Source organism: Anticarsia gemmatalis, chromosome 27 (genome assembly GCF_050436995.1).
Source record: "Anticarsia gemmatalis isolate Benzon Research Colony breed Stoneville strain chromosome 27, ilAntGemm2 primary, whole genome shotgun sequence".
Taxonomy (NCBI): domain Eukaryota; kingdom Metazoa; phylum Arthropoda; class Insecta; order Lepidoptera; family Erebidae; genus Anticarsia; species Anticarsia gemmatalis.
In genome coordinates, this window is record NC_134771.1 from 6019161 (window position 1) to 6037557 (window position 18397).

Sequence of the window (18397 nt, forward strand, 5' to 3'; positions counted from 1 at the left end):
ATACAACCTTACACTTTTTTCTATTTCGTCGCGTTAGTTCTTATACTTATAGTGTTTTGTTTTTCTCACTTATATAGATTTCAAAAATGATTAAAAGTGACAAAACACAATAACTAATCAGCACTTACACGACATTTATAAAAATAAATTTTATATGTAAAATTTCCACCAACATTCTTTTAACCCACAAAACCCACTTAGAGGTCTTAGACCCTAAACTTGTTATTCATTGGCCCACATATTGGTCCAAATACACCAACGTTTGGTTCGGCCCGCTATGAATACACTTGTAGAATTCGTAATCACTATTAAGAATTTAGGTCTAGACTTCACTTAGGTATTTAGTGCCGTTGAAGGTCAAGTTTGTGTACCTAGATGTGTTGGAAGACTAGCTTGTACCCGCGACATTGCCCGCGTGAAGAGATTTCTTAGAGAACATAAGTATCCTATATGTTTATTGTAGGTTATAAACTGTACGTGGATCAAATTTTATTGAAATCCGTAAGTAGTGAAAGAGTAACAAACATATATACATACTTACTTAAAACTTTCGCATTTATAATATAAAGTAGGGCACTCTTGGCATTGGTCTATCTGTAAGTCTGTTTGTCAGTCTGTCTGATAGTCTAGGTATCTCTATCTATAATGAACTGAAATAAATACTGAACGTTTTTTTATGTGAGTGAGGAATAGATTTTAATTCGTGCAAAAAAAACGATTTCCAGGCAAAATATCAAGCGTTAAACAAACAAAACCATGTCGTCAATTTAATAGTAGGTTTACTAATAAAAAACAGCTTGTAAACTTTTGTAACCCATTACCGTCCTACTGCTGGGCAAAGCCTCCTCCCGAATTGATAAATTAGGTTACTATTTATAAAAATACTGTTTATCTTTCCCAAATTGTATGCCACAGGGTCTACCAGTAGGATAAATATGGATTTTTGATGCATAATACTACATAAAGAAATTCAAAACAATGAAATAGATCATCAAAATAGCTTATTAAAAGGTAAGAACAAAAAAATCAGACAAATAAACCGTTTTCATAGTCGATTAGACAGTTCCTGGGCAATGTTTTGACACTAAAGTAACTAGAAAGCTGCCTTTTCCATCCACGTAAGAGACTGTTATGTTAGTTATTATTCAACACGTTACTGTCCCACATAATGTAGGTATATAATTAGGTAACCATTGTATTTCGTACACCATACTGGGAAGGCATCGCTTAGTGCAGTTTTTAGTACGTGTTAGTGTGTTTAAATTATGCAAGACATAAACTTGTTTATTTCGCTTATTATTGTCACACATATTTAGTCTACCACGCTGGTTTGATATCCATTCAGTGATATCATTTCAGTGATTAATAGAAAAAAAAAATGATTTCCCTTCTTTAACTAGACTAAATGAACCCTTCTTTGCGACCTTCGAAACTAGGTTGCATAGCTGCTTTATATATTTTATTTTTTTAAGTCGACTCCCGCGCTAAGTTTTGCACTTGTATCACGGGGACTTTTGTAAACATACAAACAACAGGCACCAAGTACCGTGTGGAAATCAAACCCTCAACCTCCCGCTGCAATGGTAGCGACGTGGCGACTTTAACCACTGTGCCACGGAGGCAGGCATAGTCACTTTGTTTAGGTTGTATTGTCAAGGTATACCCTGCATTTCCCAACGTATTACGGTCTCAACTACAATAGCCTACTTTACCGTCGTTAATCATCACAATTTATACGTCATAACTATCACAATACTAAAGTAGACCGTGATTCACACGCACCAGGATATAAAACGATGCGTTTGCGCAACTATATAACCGTCTCTGAGGCAATTCTTGGTTTAATTCGGAAGTTTAATACCTGCTGTAAAATCCAGGGTTTTTAGATTATCGAACTTTAACTTAGCTAGTAGGTAGCTAACTTTCACTTATGGGGATGTAAAAGTTTACATAATTGATGAGTTTGTATGTAAAGAGAAAAGAAAAAAACGGATTTTATTGTTATGTGATATTTTCAAAAGGCAAATAAGCTTTTCAAGTAAGTAGGTAATTACGCTACTACTCTGGGTCGTACACTCTATTAGTAAATGACAAATGTAGTAAATACAAACTATTCATAAGTAAGTAACTTAGGTCTACATGTACTTTGTGTCCCTTGTTAAGCTTTGCGACATAATTCTTTGTTCCGTAGCATAAAACATGTATCACTCGCATCCCTTATAAACTCTAAAGAGACTAATGCCCGGTTTCTGAGTACATTTAGCGAAAGTTTATCGATTTAATAGCGTTTTTTTTATATGAGTTTTAACGCTATTGAATGGATAAACTACCGCCAAATGTACCTCAGAAACCGGGGGTAAACAATGTCAATATTCATAATAATATTTCAATTAACCAAATCAGAACTCAAGATCACTATCACCTACTTCCGAAATCCACTATTACCTAACAACCACTAAGCCTTAATAAACCAATACTAGCTTCACAAGTAGACCAAGTGACTCACGAACACCAGGATATGAAACAACATGGCTTGCGCAACTAGCTGGCTGTGTGTCAGTTGGACAAGTTACAACAGTGTAGAATGTCTACTGTGGTACGCGGATTTGTTAAAAGTATTATTTAAAGTAAAGTGGTATCAAATGTTACAATATATATGTGAGGAAGGAACTCAGAATTTGATTACTATGAGTTTGTAAATCATTTTCGCCAAAGAAATCGTTACTTTGCTATCAAATGATCTTATAAAAGATATACAATTAACATCATTATTAATACCGTTCATAATAGACACAAAAACTGTCCCAGTCTTGTACTGGCTGACGTCAGGTCAGGAGAAAGACCAGCAGCTTTACGTGTGCTCTGAGGTACGGAGGGGTACCACCTCAAACCAACCACCGAATACTAAAGTATAGGTATGGAATACATATAGGTATGGGCATCATTAAGTCATTAGCACAATATAATGCCGCTACAGTTACAGAAACTATAATAAAGGACGTATGCAAGTAGAAAAACAGACTTACTTTAAATTTAAGAGACAATATGTAAATTGCACGCACTTCAATTCTTCAGTCAAGAAGTCAGCTTCCGAAAGTATCAGAACACAATTGAATACGGTAGCAATCTTCAACAAACTGATTTAAAGCCTTTCACAATGACAATTGAAATTGAATTTAAAGAAAACTATCAACATTACATCATTAAGTACATTTTTTAAAAACAAACATTGACAAACAAAATTAAATACGTAAATAACTGCCTAGTAGTATATACTTGCCTATATGTATACAGACACATATAATATCACGCCTATAATAACCCGAAAATGTAAGCAAACGTGTATGAAATACAATAACGTTCCGACATTAACAATGTTAATCCCATGTAAATGGGGGCGAGCCTATTGCCATTTCCCAATATAATAATTACTGGGAATACATTTTCGGGTATAATAGGCGTGATATTATGTGTATTTGTATACATATAGGCTACTATTGACAATAAATCTCGTATAAATAAGAGAAAACTATCATTTTTCCCGACCCGGAAAGACGGGGTTCTTCAGACCCTACTTCGACACTATGTCGCTCCCACACTAGAGTTAAATATCCTAATAAATAGCACTTCGCCGTACCCGGGAATGAGAATCTCCTGGGAGGCTATCACGTATCTCAGTTGACAACCATTTGAAAGCCACAATGCTGTCCATTGTTTTCTCTCTTAGATTATAGTGATTAATACGTTACGCAAGCAGCAATGTACTGAATAGTGACCATAGATTTGACGTATGCTAGCTGTCAACTGAGATACGTGATAAGTCCGCTGATCAGAAACTGTATATCAACTACTACTACCGTCTAGACTAAAAAGGTAATCTTTCTAACCAAAACATACCTCATAATTGTACACAAGCTGTAAACGACAATAATTTCTCCTACATCTTCACAATGAATCATACAAGGACGCAAGCGTTTACGCAACGGACGGACGTTGAAGTTGCCACATACGGTATAGTTAGCTGAAGAGTACGGGGTTTTTTGGTTAAGTAACGTTTAGCGTCATTGTTGTTTAAGAGAAATATGTGCAATGGGTTAAAAATATCGCTAAAGAGTTAGTCTTAGTAGTCTTTCTATCAAGATTTATTTGTCAAATTCTGGATTAGGAAATTCTGAATATGAAGTAATAAAGATCTATTTATTATCATTATGATTTAAAGAAGACAACTCCCGCACTGAAAATAGCTCATGTGTCGCGGGGACTTTTACATACAAACAACGAACACAAAGTACAACCAAACATATAGAAATTTTGTGGAACGCACTAAAATGCGACTTCGCGCGGGAGTTGAGCCCAGTGGAATGGCGACGACTGGCAGCAAATTCATGCCTTGAAGAATTCGATAAGCCGTCTGTCTTACGCCTAAACAATTGCTGATTACCAGACAACAGCAGTTTTCATTCTAATTGGGTTATTAGTGTTAACCTCTCGAGCGCCCCAACGTCAAAATTCAAATATACCGTTAAGCGTCCGGGCCAAAAATGGCGCGCGAAATTGAATTGGCGGTTGGCGTTTAAACGCCGATTCCGTCATATTTTAATACTAACACCCTAGTCATACCTTATATATTTGAAATCTACATAAAATTTGCTATAGGTTAAAAAAATAAACCACAAATAATATTTGATAGTGGTAGTACAATAGTCGGTTTAATCTGAATATTTTGTGCTTTAGGCATGTGTTTGAAGAAAGTCTAAAAAATATTTTTAGGCAAAAAAAATAGTATGACGAAAGGTCTTATCGTGTAGTTAATGAATAATGACATCAAAATCCAACTGTAAAATATACTCAAATCTTTATAATTAGTTAAAAAAAGGATTTACAATATTGGTCATAAAGGAACATGTCGTTGGGTCAGATGTTGTTTAAGGTGCTCTCTGGCCTATATCAACCACTTATTCAAGTGTGTGCATTAGATCGTCGTCTCGTTTCATCAGCTTCAATGTCAAATATGTTTGAAAGGGATAAACATAGTTTTAGCATTTCGTTTCTACGTTTTTTAAATGTAAGATCGTTTTGCCGTACCACGGTGGCGGGACGCTTGACGGGGGTAGAACATTCAACCGTGACACGGTGGCCGGGCGCTTGAGAGGTTATGGGATAGAGGGTAACTATGTTTTGCATACTAAGACATTATAATCGACTCCATTGGCTATCTTCCATGAAAGTGAACTACCTAGGTACTTACAAGAAAGTTTATTTGGTACTAGCTGACCCGCGCAACGTCGCTTGCGTCACATAAGAGAGAATGGGTCAGAAATTTCCACGTTTTTCTAACACTTTTTTACTGTTACTCTGCTCCTATTGGTCGTAGCGTAATGATATAAAATATGCTTTTTTTTTTCACGAAAAATACTCTTAAAACTATTTATATCTCTTAATATAACGAAGTCGCGCTAAGGCATATCCGCCATTAAAACAGTTGCCATGGCAACGGAATTTTGTTAATTCAATGTCATTATTATATTGATTTTTCGCGATTTCGTTGAATTTTCTGCATTTTCCCGGGAAATGCGTCATTTTCCAGGGGTAAAAAGTAGCCTATGTCCTTTCTCGAGTATCAAAATATCTCCATACCAAATTTCATGCAAATTGATTCAGTAGTTTAGACGTGATTGAGTAGCAGACAGACAGACAGACAGACAGACAGACAGAGTTACTTTCGCATTTATAATATTAGTATGGATTATAATCGACTCCATTGGCTATCTTCCATGAAAGTGAACTACCTAGGTGCTTTACAAGAAAGTTTATTTGGTATTAGAATACAACGAATTGGCAATCATTCAATCAGTTCCTGTGGACTTTAAAAATACTTCGCAGCAAATTTTTTTAACTAACAACAGATACACAGTACCATCTATACTTATTTGCAGATCACACAATTTATTTTTATCCACAACCCCCTTTTGCAAAGTGGTAGTAAGTGACATGAACCACTACGTCTTTAAATAATTTATATGTTTGTAAAGTCAATCAGTGTCCACTCCGTCACGGGCCCCTCCGCCCCATATAACAGTGGTCACACTCCAATGACTGGCCAAGGCACGCTTATCGTCACGGTATGAAAGCATAACAGTATAGGAAACAAAACGGTAATTATTATACTTGGAAATGTCTTTAGCTTTACTGTCCTTCAGATTCAGCTGGGCACAAGTTTCCTTCCGAAATGGTTGAAAGCATATTTATTTATTTCAAACTTCTTAAACAAAAGTCTTATACAAAGGCGGACTTAATGCCATTTTTGACCAGTCTACCTCAGGGCGATGAAGAAATTGAATTGAATTGTTTAAAAAAATAAAGAAAGGAAAGGTTGTCATACCGTTTTCATTTCGTTTTTCTTTGTTAGCCCGTATTATCCTACTGCTGAGCAAAGGCCCCCCCATTTTTTTCAGTCAACCCTATCCGTTGATTTCCGTGCCTAATTCCTATCAAAGTCATTCATACCCAAAAATACCCATGCTCATCACACAAACATTCTTACTACGCTAGTCGATGGTATCTCCATAACAAGTTCCCTTAGCATCGTCTACGGTACTCACCGCAGTATGTGGGTCACCACCTGACGCGCCGTTACGTGACGGATACGACGGAGACACACTTTTGTTTGTTACTTTGTGGATACAATTACATGTGTTTGCTGTTTGTGGTAATTATGATGAAAAATGTAAGACAAGATGTATGGATGTGAATGAAGCAAGGGAAGTTGAAGGGATCTTAGCAAGTTGTTCTTAGGCTCACCTGATAGTAAAGTGGTGTAATTTTATGTTTTGCTTTTTATTATGATTACTATAAGGTAATTTAAGTGACAACACGAATTCTTGACGAAAATAAGCCCTAAGCGGAAAGTAAAGTTAAAAATTAAGTCAGCAACTTTTCATAGGACCTAATCAAAGTTTCTACCCAAACTGATTCATCTGTAAATTCCTTATTTTATCAAAAATCTTCTTCTATGAGTAAATACATATTTTTATATAGAAACAAGTTTAAACGTGAACATATTCAATAAACCGTACGTTGACGTATAACGGTTCATTTATCTATTTGTGTGAAATATGCGCTGAATTAACATATACCTACCGGTTAATACATAAAACTTAATTATGGGTGGGTCTTTAGATAACGGAAAAAAGGATTTTTGCAGAAAATTGTGATTTAGAAGCAATGAAATAAATCACGATAACGAATATATATTGAATCTCCAGAATGTAATATAGGTTCCTAGTTAGACTCGCCTTTTTTTAGAAAATAATGAATAAATAAATTTAACCCATTACTGTCCCACTGCTGGGCAAGGGTCTCCTCCCGTAATGAGGGAGGGGTTAGGCCTTCAGTCCACCACGCTGGTCAAGTGCGGATTGGGAACTTAGAAAATAATACCCTAAAAAGCTATGGGTTGTACCTGTTTCATTAGCCAAGAATCTTAATATAATTAGGTAGATCTTTATTTCAACTACGTTAACCATAGTATACTTCTGATTGTTGATGTTCTGTCTTAAGGATACCTAAATTAAAATAGGTTCTGATTGAATGCTCCAAACAATTTTGGGAGTTAGATTATGGACTGCAGCATTAATTGCAACTTTACATTTTCTACAAATGTTGTCTGTAGATTCTTCTTCCAATTTGTCAAATTAACCTGAACCGAACCCATAATTCATCATAGTCTAACTATGACTAATTATGACTACTCTCTATTATCTGAACAAACACTAAAAGCGAACTACTCTGCGCTGAAAGCTGTACTTAAAAATGACAATATACTGAAATATGTCGTAATTTTGAGCTATGGTTTCACTTTCCAGTATGAGTGATGCGGGCCACGATAATGAGTTGTTATCACGACTTCTGTCATAATGTAGAGCAGTAGCTATTATATTTCACTTACTTTTTTGAAAATGTCGTGGTAAGATTGTAATCTGGAGACATAAACTCATAATATACGAATATAAGTATATAAAATAACCCATAATAATAATTCTCCTTCTAATGGCAAAAGGGCTTCTCTAAGCGACTCTAGGAATCAAAGAAAGCTTAGGCTTTGAGTCCACCACGCTGGCCCAGAGTGGGTTAGGGACTTGAATTTAACCTAAACAACGTATGTATAACAATTAATTGCTTCACTTTAAACAAAGCAAACTTTAACGTGGTTATTTTAAAGGTAGGCAATCGTTTAATGGCGTTCCTCCGCTCTCAGAAGGCACGTTAAATAAAACCATGTTGTAGAGCCATGGAATGACTTTCTTTAGAATGTTTTCTTTCTCAAAAAACATACCTACTGTCATTTCGTTTGATGTTTTACAACCGGCTATGACTAAACGACTGTAATCTTTATCTATACTATCTATACTAATATTATAAAGCTGAAGAGTTTGTTTGTTTGATTGTTTGTTTGTTTGTTTTAACGCGCTAATCTCAGAAACTACTGGTCCGATTTGAAAAATTATTTCAGTGTTAGATACTCCATTTATCGAGGAAGGTTATAGGCTATATATCATCACGCTACGACCAAAAGGAGCAGAGTACCAGTAATTAATGTTACAAAAACGGGGAAAAAATTCACCCATTCTCTCTTACTAGACGCAAGCGAAGTTGCGCGGGTCAGCTAGTTGACAATAACCCGGACTAATTTCCAAAGAAAAAAGACGCTCAGCTCAAAAGCAGCCACCCACAACTTACCCATCTTTGGCAAGCCCGCGAAAAGGTTGCTTAACCCATTATTAGTGCATTGACCATACGCATTAATTTGTAATACATGCCTGTTATACCCGAAAGTGTAGGCAGAGGTGTATTAATACACTTGTTTCATATTAATTCAGTAATTTAATGACATTAAAATCACATAAAATTAATATTCTAATACAAAATTAAATTACATAATTTATATACATCCTATAGAAAGTCCACCATTGAGTTACAAAATCGGCAATAAAATTACAATATGTATCAAAATGACGATTATTTTTGATTAATTCATCGCCATTTACAAGAAAGTCCGTTATGTAATAATCAGATAATCTAGAAAGTTCTATCCGGTAGTTTTAGATCAGATAATAATATAATTATCGGTAATTATGTAAAGTATATAGCTTGGCTTGTATCCTGAGTTTTACTTCACGTTATTATAGTAAAACAGAACAGTATTTTGTTTGTTTGTTTGTACGTGGTAATCTTTGGAATTACCAGTCCGATTGGAACAAATCTTGGGTAGTTTTCTGTTTCTTTGAATACGCGCTTCTCTGTAAATTCTTTTTGTTTAAAGATCAACTTGCGCACTAAAAATTGCTCTTGTGTCGCGGGGAATTTTACAAACAAGCAACGCACACAAAGTACAACCAGACCCGAAACAATTATTTGTGGATCGCACAAATATTTGCTTCGTGTGGGAATCGAACCCGACTGACTGATAGTGGTGTGGCGACCACCTTAAACACTGCGTCAAGGAGGCTGTCAAAGAAGATAGTTTTGTATATTTGTAAAGTTACCTATGCAACACTAGTTCTCATTACGGTAATAAGCAAATAAATTTTGCTTAATTTAATGGGCAATTCTTAGTTGAGACTACTCAGTTGACAAATCGCGAGAACTGTCTTCATCATAAAAAAAGACAAAACAACGGACATTCAAACAAAACGAAAACCAAGAGAATCGAACCCACGCTGCTCTTTAAACAGTAAAACAGTAAAAGCAACAAACTCGCGTACACCTGTCCTTGAAAGTCAAACAGGGCGCTGGCTGGCACTGCTGACCTGAATGTAGCCGCAACCGGTTCCACGGCCTACCCAGGAATGTTTGACGTGCCTTGTGAGACGAGGAAAATATTGTAGTGCGGTTTATAAAGATTGTAGAGATAGAGTTTATCTTGCTTTGGATTTTGGTTTACTTAAAGTCTACTTTTTGGGGGTCTATATACTGGGCAGGTGTTTGACCTTTAACCTAACTTTATTAGATGTAGAATTTTAATTTAGAACGAATTTAGATAGCCAATAATATTTCAATCTCAGAAATTTTTGTTAGACAATTTTGGAGTAACTAATACAATTGCCATAAGTAGATATTTTTCATTTTTTTTTATGCCAATGTAGTCTAGAAGTCGAATTGTTTATACCACATGAACAGTGAATTCTACTTCGTGGTCTAATTACTATAGGACTTTCCAAATATATTTCTTATCGACAATATCCCGGACATATGTAAATGTGTCCGGTATATAACAATAGACTCCCTATTACATGGGTCTATGCGACTAAACTTGTAAATGGTGAAATGCGACTGCATTTCAGAAACCTCTACCTACACCTTTGGATATAACAGGTATGATATTATGTGTTCATACATTTATGTACCTACCTTAATACAAATGTTTACATATAACGATGCTCTCATTCATACATAATTTAGTTTTGTAAATATGTATGACGGTACATCATGACATATATCTCTTAATAGTGGAAGTCTTGAACAATAGTACCAAAGGCTTATGGGCAATGTGTGTACGTTCCATTGTTGCAACTACAATTAACATTAAACCTATCATTAAAATGAAAAGAATAACGCGTTTCTTTTTACTATTATAACGGAGGTTTTACTAAAAGTTGGTTTGTAGATAGTATTAAAATTTTAAAAAATGCCTAGTTGTTCCTTTTGGATCAAGTTTTGGAAAACTAAACTTATCAACCATATTTTATACTTTCAGATAACTTAATTTCGAAAGATTTTCATTAATTGACTGTTAAAATCATTAAAGATGTTAATTTAAAATGATGTCATGATTGTCAAAACAATTGTTTATTACACACAACAGCCGTTTTCAATAAACTATCTTTCAATAAAAGATAGGACTCCCAGAAGCTTTTTACGAAAAGCCACATTACATTATAGCCAATTTTGGCAAATAACCTTAAAATTATACCTAGTTCAACAACTGCATTTCATCGACTATCTTCCAAAAAGGGTTAGTCCTAATACAGGCTAGGTAGTTACAATAATTTCTTTGATAAACGAAGACCTACGCTACTAAACTGTAGCCAACTAACCAAGCAACATATCTAACGATAACTTTTAGAAAACTCCAAGAGAAAATGTTCAAAAACCACTCATTATATCGACTGCGCTAATCTAAAAGTATAATCTGTTCAATAGAGTATCGGCTGCTCACCCACTTAATAGCACAGCGTGAATACTGTTACGTGGTGCAATTATAATGGTGGTGATTCGAGCGTTACATTTTGTTTTGTTAGTTTAAAGATATTTACGGCAGTCATCTTTTTTCGGGGATCTGTTAAAGATGGAGTTTTGACGCGCCTTCATTCAAATCCTTGATTTAATCCGTAAAGGAATTTTTCTTGATTTTTAGGGAGCTTAGAGTTAGGTGATGATGTCCTCCTAGCCGATATACGGCTACGGCGGTCAGTTTCATTGAAACTGGCCATCTGTGCAGGACTTTGTTTATAGTGTCAAAGTGTGTGCACAATACACAGGTACACTCTCTATTCCATCACTCTCATAGTTTGGTGGGACGGATAACCGACACGACCAGTGAGAGGTCAGGCGCAGGACCGACGGCTTTACGTGCTCTCCGAGGCACGGAGGTCTTCGACCTCAACTTCCTAACTCCGGGCAATCTCTAAGAAATTCTTAACAGAAAATCTCAGAAAAGACTTTTTGGCCCGACCCAGGATTCGAACCCGAGACCTCTCGCACCGCAGTCGCATATACTACTGACCGCGCCACAGAGGCAGTTAGGTAAGGTTGTATGGTACCTACGACGATTTTTTAAATTACAGATTGTGTAATATTTTTATTATTATCGTTGTTTTCATTGATATTAACCTGTACTTGATGGTCCATTTTACCCTAAGGGCAAGAAGCACATAGCTAAAACGACTTGACAGCAATATAAATTGCGTAAACAAGGGTCGTAAATATTAGCGAAGGGGCGACGCAGTATAGTGGCCTAGCCCAAACTACCTAAGTAACTCACTCCTGAAACTTTTGTGTCCGGATTTTTTTTTTACAAATATGATAGACTTATCTCTCAATTAAAGATCGACGTTCTATTATGCTTCTCTTACCCCTATCCTAAAACTAAAAAAAGTAAAACTACAAAATTAAAAAAAAAAAACGTTTACGTAGGTCCAATTGCGGAATTAGTTGCTAGCGTATAGGTACTTTGAGGAAAATACTTCCAAAAACATAATTACTTAGTTTAGCAATTATTAAATTCTGTAAAAACTGTTAACAATAAGGCCTACTTGCGACAGCTGTTCAAATTTCGGATTAAATTTGCATAAACATTACCACGTCAGGTATAATGTACTTAAAGATAAATACCTACCTTGGAGGCGCCCATAGCCAGTTGCGCTCATCGGACAGTAAACGATCTGTGGGTTAAGCAACCCTTGGCGCGGTCATTCCATAGATGGGTGACCGCAGAGTGGTATTTGAACTGGGCGTCTCCGTGCTTCGGAGGGCACGTTAAAAGTCGGTCCCGGCTGTTATCTACTACGATAACAGTCGTTAAACCATGTCAAAGGCCTTCGGGCGGCTTGAACGACTTTGACACTAGGTTGACCACTAACAATACGATAAGAAGAAGAAGAATACCTACCTACGTTTCAAGCTATCAGAGTGTTCAGAATATTGGACCGAAAGACTACAGACCATAGTTTCTTTCAAACTCGTTACACATTATTGGGTAGGTAGTTGACTGGGTTAACGAAAAATTATTAAACTTGTATTCGCACAAAGTTTACCTATATTAAATGCCCAGGCTATGTTATTTTGCTGGTAAATAGTGATGAAATTGTAATAACAGATTGTACAGACTGAAACATTAAATTAGGCACTCATCACTCACAAGCCAACGAAAATACGAAACTGTGACGTCACTATTTCGTATTCCTATAACTTATTGACTGCCTCCGTGGCGCAGTGGTTTAGGTCGCCACGCCGATACCACTGCAACGAGAGGTCGTGGGTTCGATTCCCACACGGGACAATTATTTGTGCGATCCACAAATAATTGTTTCGGGTCTGGTTGTGCTTTGTGTCCGTTGTTTGTATGTTTGTAAAAGTCCCCGCGACACAAGAGCAATTCTTAGTGCGGGAGTTGTCTTTTTAAAAATAAAATAAATAAAATAAACTACTAAAATGTATTTTTGACATTTCATATAGAGAAGTTCGTTTGACTGGTAGTCATCTACCTACCCTATTGCTTTGATTTTTAAATACATAGGTACACCTGTCTTCGTCAAATTATCGCATTTTATACCCTGAAGGCCTGAACAGAAACTTACTTATTACCTTAGCTTCCGCTCTAGACATTGTTTGTAGGTGTTACATACAAGGGACTTTACATCCGTTCCATGTACCTACCAACCTAAATAAGCATGAAAGAATCGTAACTTCATAAAGTACCTACCTAGGGTAAACCACCCAGTAGTCAGCCTTTTAGTGAAAATGTCAATTTGATTTAGCCATATTTTTAACATTTACTACTAGATGTAAAATCATTAGTCATTATATGAAAGGTAATTTATTAAACTTTAAGAAAAAAATAAAAAAAATATCATATTTATAAGATTATTATGGAAAAAATCCACATTAAACAAAATATGGCACTTTTTACCAGTAGTCAGCCCCATTTCGCCAGTAGTCAGCCATGTCTTACCCAGTAGTCAGCCTCTTACTAACTCAATACAAATGTTCTATTTTAAATATATTTTTATTGAAATCTCCAGGAAATAAAGCACATTTGCAATAATACCATGCAGTACAATTTATGCATCCATTAATTTTTAACCCCCGACGCAAAAAGAGGGGTGTTATAAGGTTCGACGTGTCTGTCTGTGTGTCTGTCTGTCTATGGCATCATAACTCCCGAAAGGATGCAGTGATTTCAATTTAGTTTTTTTTTAATTAAAGGTGACATATGTGCGAGTGTTTTTAGACATGTTTGATGAAAATCGGTGGAGCCGTTTAAAAGTTGTAGTGGGTTAAAGTGGGGAGATTAACCGAATGTCTGCAAATTTACTCGGACGGGGTCTCAAATGGCTTCGCATGCTGAGAAAGCTGGTGGTGGGAAAGTCAGAATGGCTTAGCCTAACCACCAACCTATAAAAAGTATGAAATAAAAAAATATATTGTGAAATCGGGGGTTTTCAAGATTTTAATTTATAGTTATTAGCACTTAGGTAATTGATTTCTAAATGTTTTCTAGTCAATCTTTCTTCACACGGTTCACAGCGATAAAAGTTTATTTTCTGTTCCCTTATTCCTTCTGTTTTTCAACTCTCCCCAATCTACAAAAGATGCTCTCTTCTATAAAACTATTTTAGCTTTCTTGATGTGTTGAAACATAAGTCAATGGTAGGCTAGGAAATAGAAGGTGGATGATAGAAGTGACTGGTATCATTCCTTTCTTTTCTCATTTCCCAAAATTCCTTCGTGTTTCGGAAGGCATGGTAAATTGTAGGTCCCGGCGGGCATTCAAGGATCTCTGGCAATCGTTGCCATTAGTCAGAAGCTTGAAAATCTGATAACCAGTCTTATGGTAATCGTGGTATAGCCCAGGTAACTGGGTTGTGGAAGTCATATAGGCAGTTGCTCCATGTAAAACACTGCTATTCAGCTGCATCCGGTGAAACTGGAAGCTGATTCCAGCATATCGTGACCAGTTTCTTAAGGCAGTCATTTGTTATTGGGAGTGCACTTAGTCTAGCTTACAAAGCCCCGTATGGTACGGGGCATTTGTGCGACTATTAAACGATTTCGGACTTGTAGTGTCATAATAATGTGTGAAATGCCAAGCACTCGACTCGTTTCCATGATTTTCATAACATTTCTGATCGCCACCATAGCACATGACAATTATTCCTCTTTATACAGATCTTTTGGTCTTTTTGATATGATACTATTCGAAAACAAGTAACTAAGTTTTGTGCCAACATAGCCGTCCACAAATTTGAACCCTACTGAAAGGATTTAAGACCCAATTTCATTTAGCAAAACTGACGGCCGACTATGGGATATGTAGGTCCAATGGTCGGCCTCATGAAATTCACTGACTTTATATGCGGCCGACTACTGGTAAAATACTATTTTTGTCTTAGAAGAGTTTAGCTCAACGCAATAGTTATGTTGAGAAGTATTCGCCCTGTTAATTTCAACCACATATATGAGAATTGCAAAAAAACCAGTAGTCAGCCACTCATGGCCGAGTACTGGATCAACCTCATATTTTGCAAACCCAATAGTCGGCCACGTTAATTTATAATACAAAAGACAAATAAAACGTCTGCAATGCATGATTTTATCGAAGATAAACTATTAAATACTAGCATAAAATATCAATTCGTTCCATATTGCATCAAATTCATTTAAAAACATGCCAAAAACTAAAACACGAATCCTTAACAAAAAAATAGCAATGGCGACGTTTTTGCCCATGTCTTTCATGGCAGTTCATAAGAATGAGTGTAACACGTCAACCTGCCATGCTATCGAATCGTAATTGTGTATATTAGTCAATAAGATTATACAGATTCGATTAATGATTATTTTATTGGTCTTTATTATTTTCTACACTAATTATATGGATATAAAGCCTGTAAAGGCTGACTACTGGTTGGGGGCTGACTACTGGGTGCTTTACCCTACCTATTTCTAGATTTTCTTCCTATCCCTAATGGCGCGACAAAAACATCGTGTTCGGGTATGGGCGATGTTCTTGTCTACATTAAGGCGGGCGAAGATTCGTGTCGAGTTGACGCGATGCATCGTGCCTTGTGCTGTTCAGTTTGTTGTGCGGAGACGTGAGCGGTAAATTAAAAAGGTTACTCCACTCCATAGTGTAAAAAATTAAATGCACGTCCGTCTCGCTTCAAAGTCTGGACGACACTGAATTGACGTAGATGTAGCCACCTAAGCGAATATTGGCGCGACAAATCCCTTTGATTCGCGCCAGTTTACCGACAGCTCCTCGATACTACATCGTCTTCGCCCGAATACTACGCGATGACACGATGAACCCGGCCACATTCATCGCGTTAACACGAATATTCGCCATAGCCCGCTAATGTAGCCCCAGCATAATGCTGGGGCTACATTAGCGAGCGAAGATTCGTATGGTGTTGGCGCGACAAAAACATCGTGTTCGGGTATGGGCGATGTTCTTGTCTACATTAAGGCGGGCGAAGATTCGTGTCGAGTTGACGCGATGCATCGTGCCTTGTGCTGTTCAGTTTGTTGTGCGGAGACGTGAGCGGTAAATTAAAAAGGTTACTCCACTCCATAGTGTAAAAAATTAAATGCACGTCCGTCTCGCTTCAAAGTCTGGACGACACTGAATTGACGTAGATGTAGCCACCTAAGCGAATATTGGCGCGACAAATCCCTTTGATTCGCGCCAGTTTACCGACAGCTCCTCGATACTACATCGTCTTCGCCCGAATACTACGCGATGACACGATGAACCCGGCCACATTCATCGCGTTAACACGAATATTCGCCATAGCCCGCTAATGTAGCCCCAGCATAAGAGATTATAGCATCATGGGCACTCTCGTCTCTCTGCTACCCCTCTATTCTCTATTCCTTTCTAAAACTAAATGGTAAGAATCTGTGTTACCTGGTAATAAATAGGTACCTAGTTATCTAAGAAATTTAGTAAGTTTAGTCTAAGACCTTATTCCTCATTTAAACACTTATCGTAGTAATCGTAGCTAGTCCATCGAAGTAAGTTAAACAAATAATTAGAGAGACGGATAAGACCTGCATTCTACGTCTGTTGATTTCGATTTCTTGTAAAGTTTATGCATGTTTCTGTAGAAATCTCACCGCAACAACTAGGTTAATAAGTTAAAACTATTTATAGTAAAAGTAGTTTACTACGTGTCTCTAATCAATGAAAATGTGGAGAAAATACACTCTATCCATTAACAAATTCCCTACTTCTTGCGACAAAGTTTGCAATCTTTCCAAGTTTCCAATAAGTGCATTTCCGTTTCATCGATCGGTCTTCATTCATAATTTTAACTTTGGCGATAGTTTATTTGTTTAGAACAAAGTTTAACTGCAATTTAATCGTATAAGAATATCCAAGATAAATACATAAATTAACTTACCGTTTTTTAAACAGAAAAACAGCTGTAGAAACTAGAAATATGTAGGATAACACGTAAAAAAAAGATCCACTGTTTTCTTACACGAAGAAACTTTCACATTTTGCCACACACTACCACACGCGATTTCCGTCCGCACTTCATTTAATTAAATACTAAAATAATCTTAAATTAATAATAACACTATTCTAATGCAAGTAAATAATTTAAATTGTGTGTTTTATAGAAAAAGTTACTGTAATGTATTTTATCTACTCGAAAATACCGCCATCTTATTCGAACATGCGCGCGCAGTACCGTCTAAAGTCAACTGGCGCGGCGCGACTCGAAATTCACTTCGATTCATATGTGAAAACGAGACAAAAGATTTGGAAGCAACGCGAAGAAACGAGATGGTTAGAGGGTGTATGTAGCGGTAATTTTTTCTCCTTTCGCGCGTCAACGTCAACTTTCTAAAACGCCTTGAGGTGTTCGGTCATCTTGTTTTGGTACTGAAATAAGTTGTTTATTATAGCATAAGGATATCGTAGGCTGTTATAGACTTAGTGATTCTATTGCTAAAGATAACAACTTAATAATTTTATTTTAATTATCAACAAAAGAGAAGAATAATTGTTTAGGTGCATCAATATGTATTGTTTTTTACTTATGTCAATTAGGTAAGGAAAATAGAGGAAACAGAATTTTTATTAACATTAGAAAATTTCTTGCCTTTTCACTTTAATTTACTTTTAAGTTTTCAGGGAACTGTATCGGAAATCACAACCCGACTGACGTCATTACCAGTGGTAATTAAACAGTAAATTCAACATGTGCTATCACGGCTCGTTGGTCTAGGGGTATGATTCTCGCTTCGGGTGCGAGAGGTCCCGGGTTCAAATCCCGGACGAGCCCTGGTGATTATTTTATCAATCCTTTTTGATCTTATTTTATAATAATAAAAATGTTCAACCTTTACGGAGACGTTTTCGTTCCTATTTCTTGAGATAAATCTTTGTTTTATTTGTTTAATCATTAGCATAACACTGCGAAATAAAATATACTTCTTCAAAAAGTAAATTAGAAACCAAACGCAATTCAAAAATTCGTTATGACATTTTTTTTATTAATTTCCAAAATGATAGGATCCTGGATATCTTTCGCGAACCCAAAATCTTTACGGGTGCTACTAAAACGCCATCTATCTAAACATTTTTAAAACGCTGCGCTATCAG

The 18397-nt window shown here is 36.4% G+C and overlaps 1 protein-coding gene and 1 non-coding gene across 3 annotated transcripts in view; one reads left to right on the plus strand and one right to left on the minus strand.

Moving 5' to 3' along the window:
- pwn (calcium-binding EGF-like domain-containing protein pawn) overlaps positions 1-17489 on the minus strand; it is a 42315-nt gene extending 24826 nt beyond the window's left edge. For both annotated transcript variants that reach the window (XM_076132029.1, XM_076132027.1), the window contains exon 1: positions 17187-17489. The gene's annotated coding sequence lies outside the window, so the exon portion shown is untranslated. The remainder of the gene's footprint in view (positions 1-17186) is intronic.
- A 516-nt stretch (positions 17490-18005) lies between these two features.
- TRNAP-CGG (transfer RNA proline (anticodon CGG)) lies at positions 18006-18077 on the plus strand. The gene has a single exon. It is a non-coding gene; the product is annotated as a tRNA-Pro (tRNA).
- Positions 18078-18397: the final 320 nt, after the last annotated feature.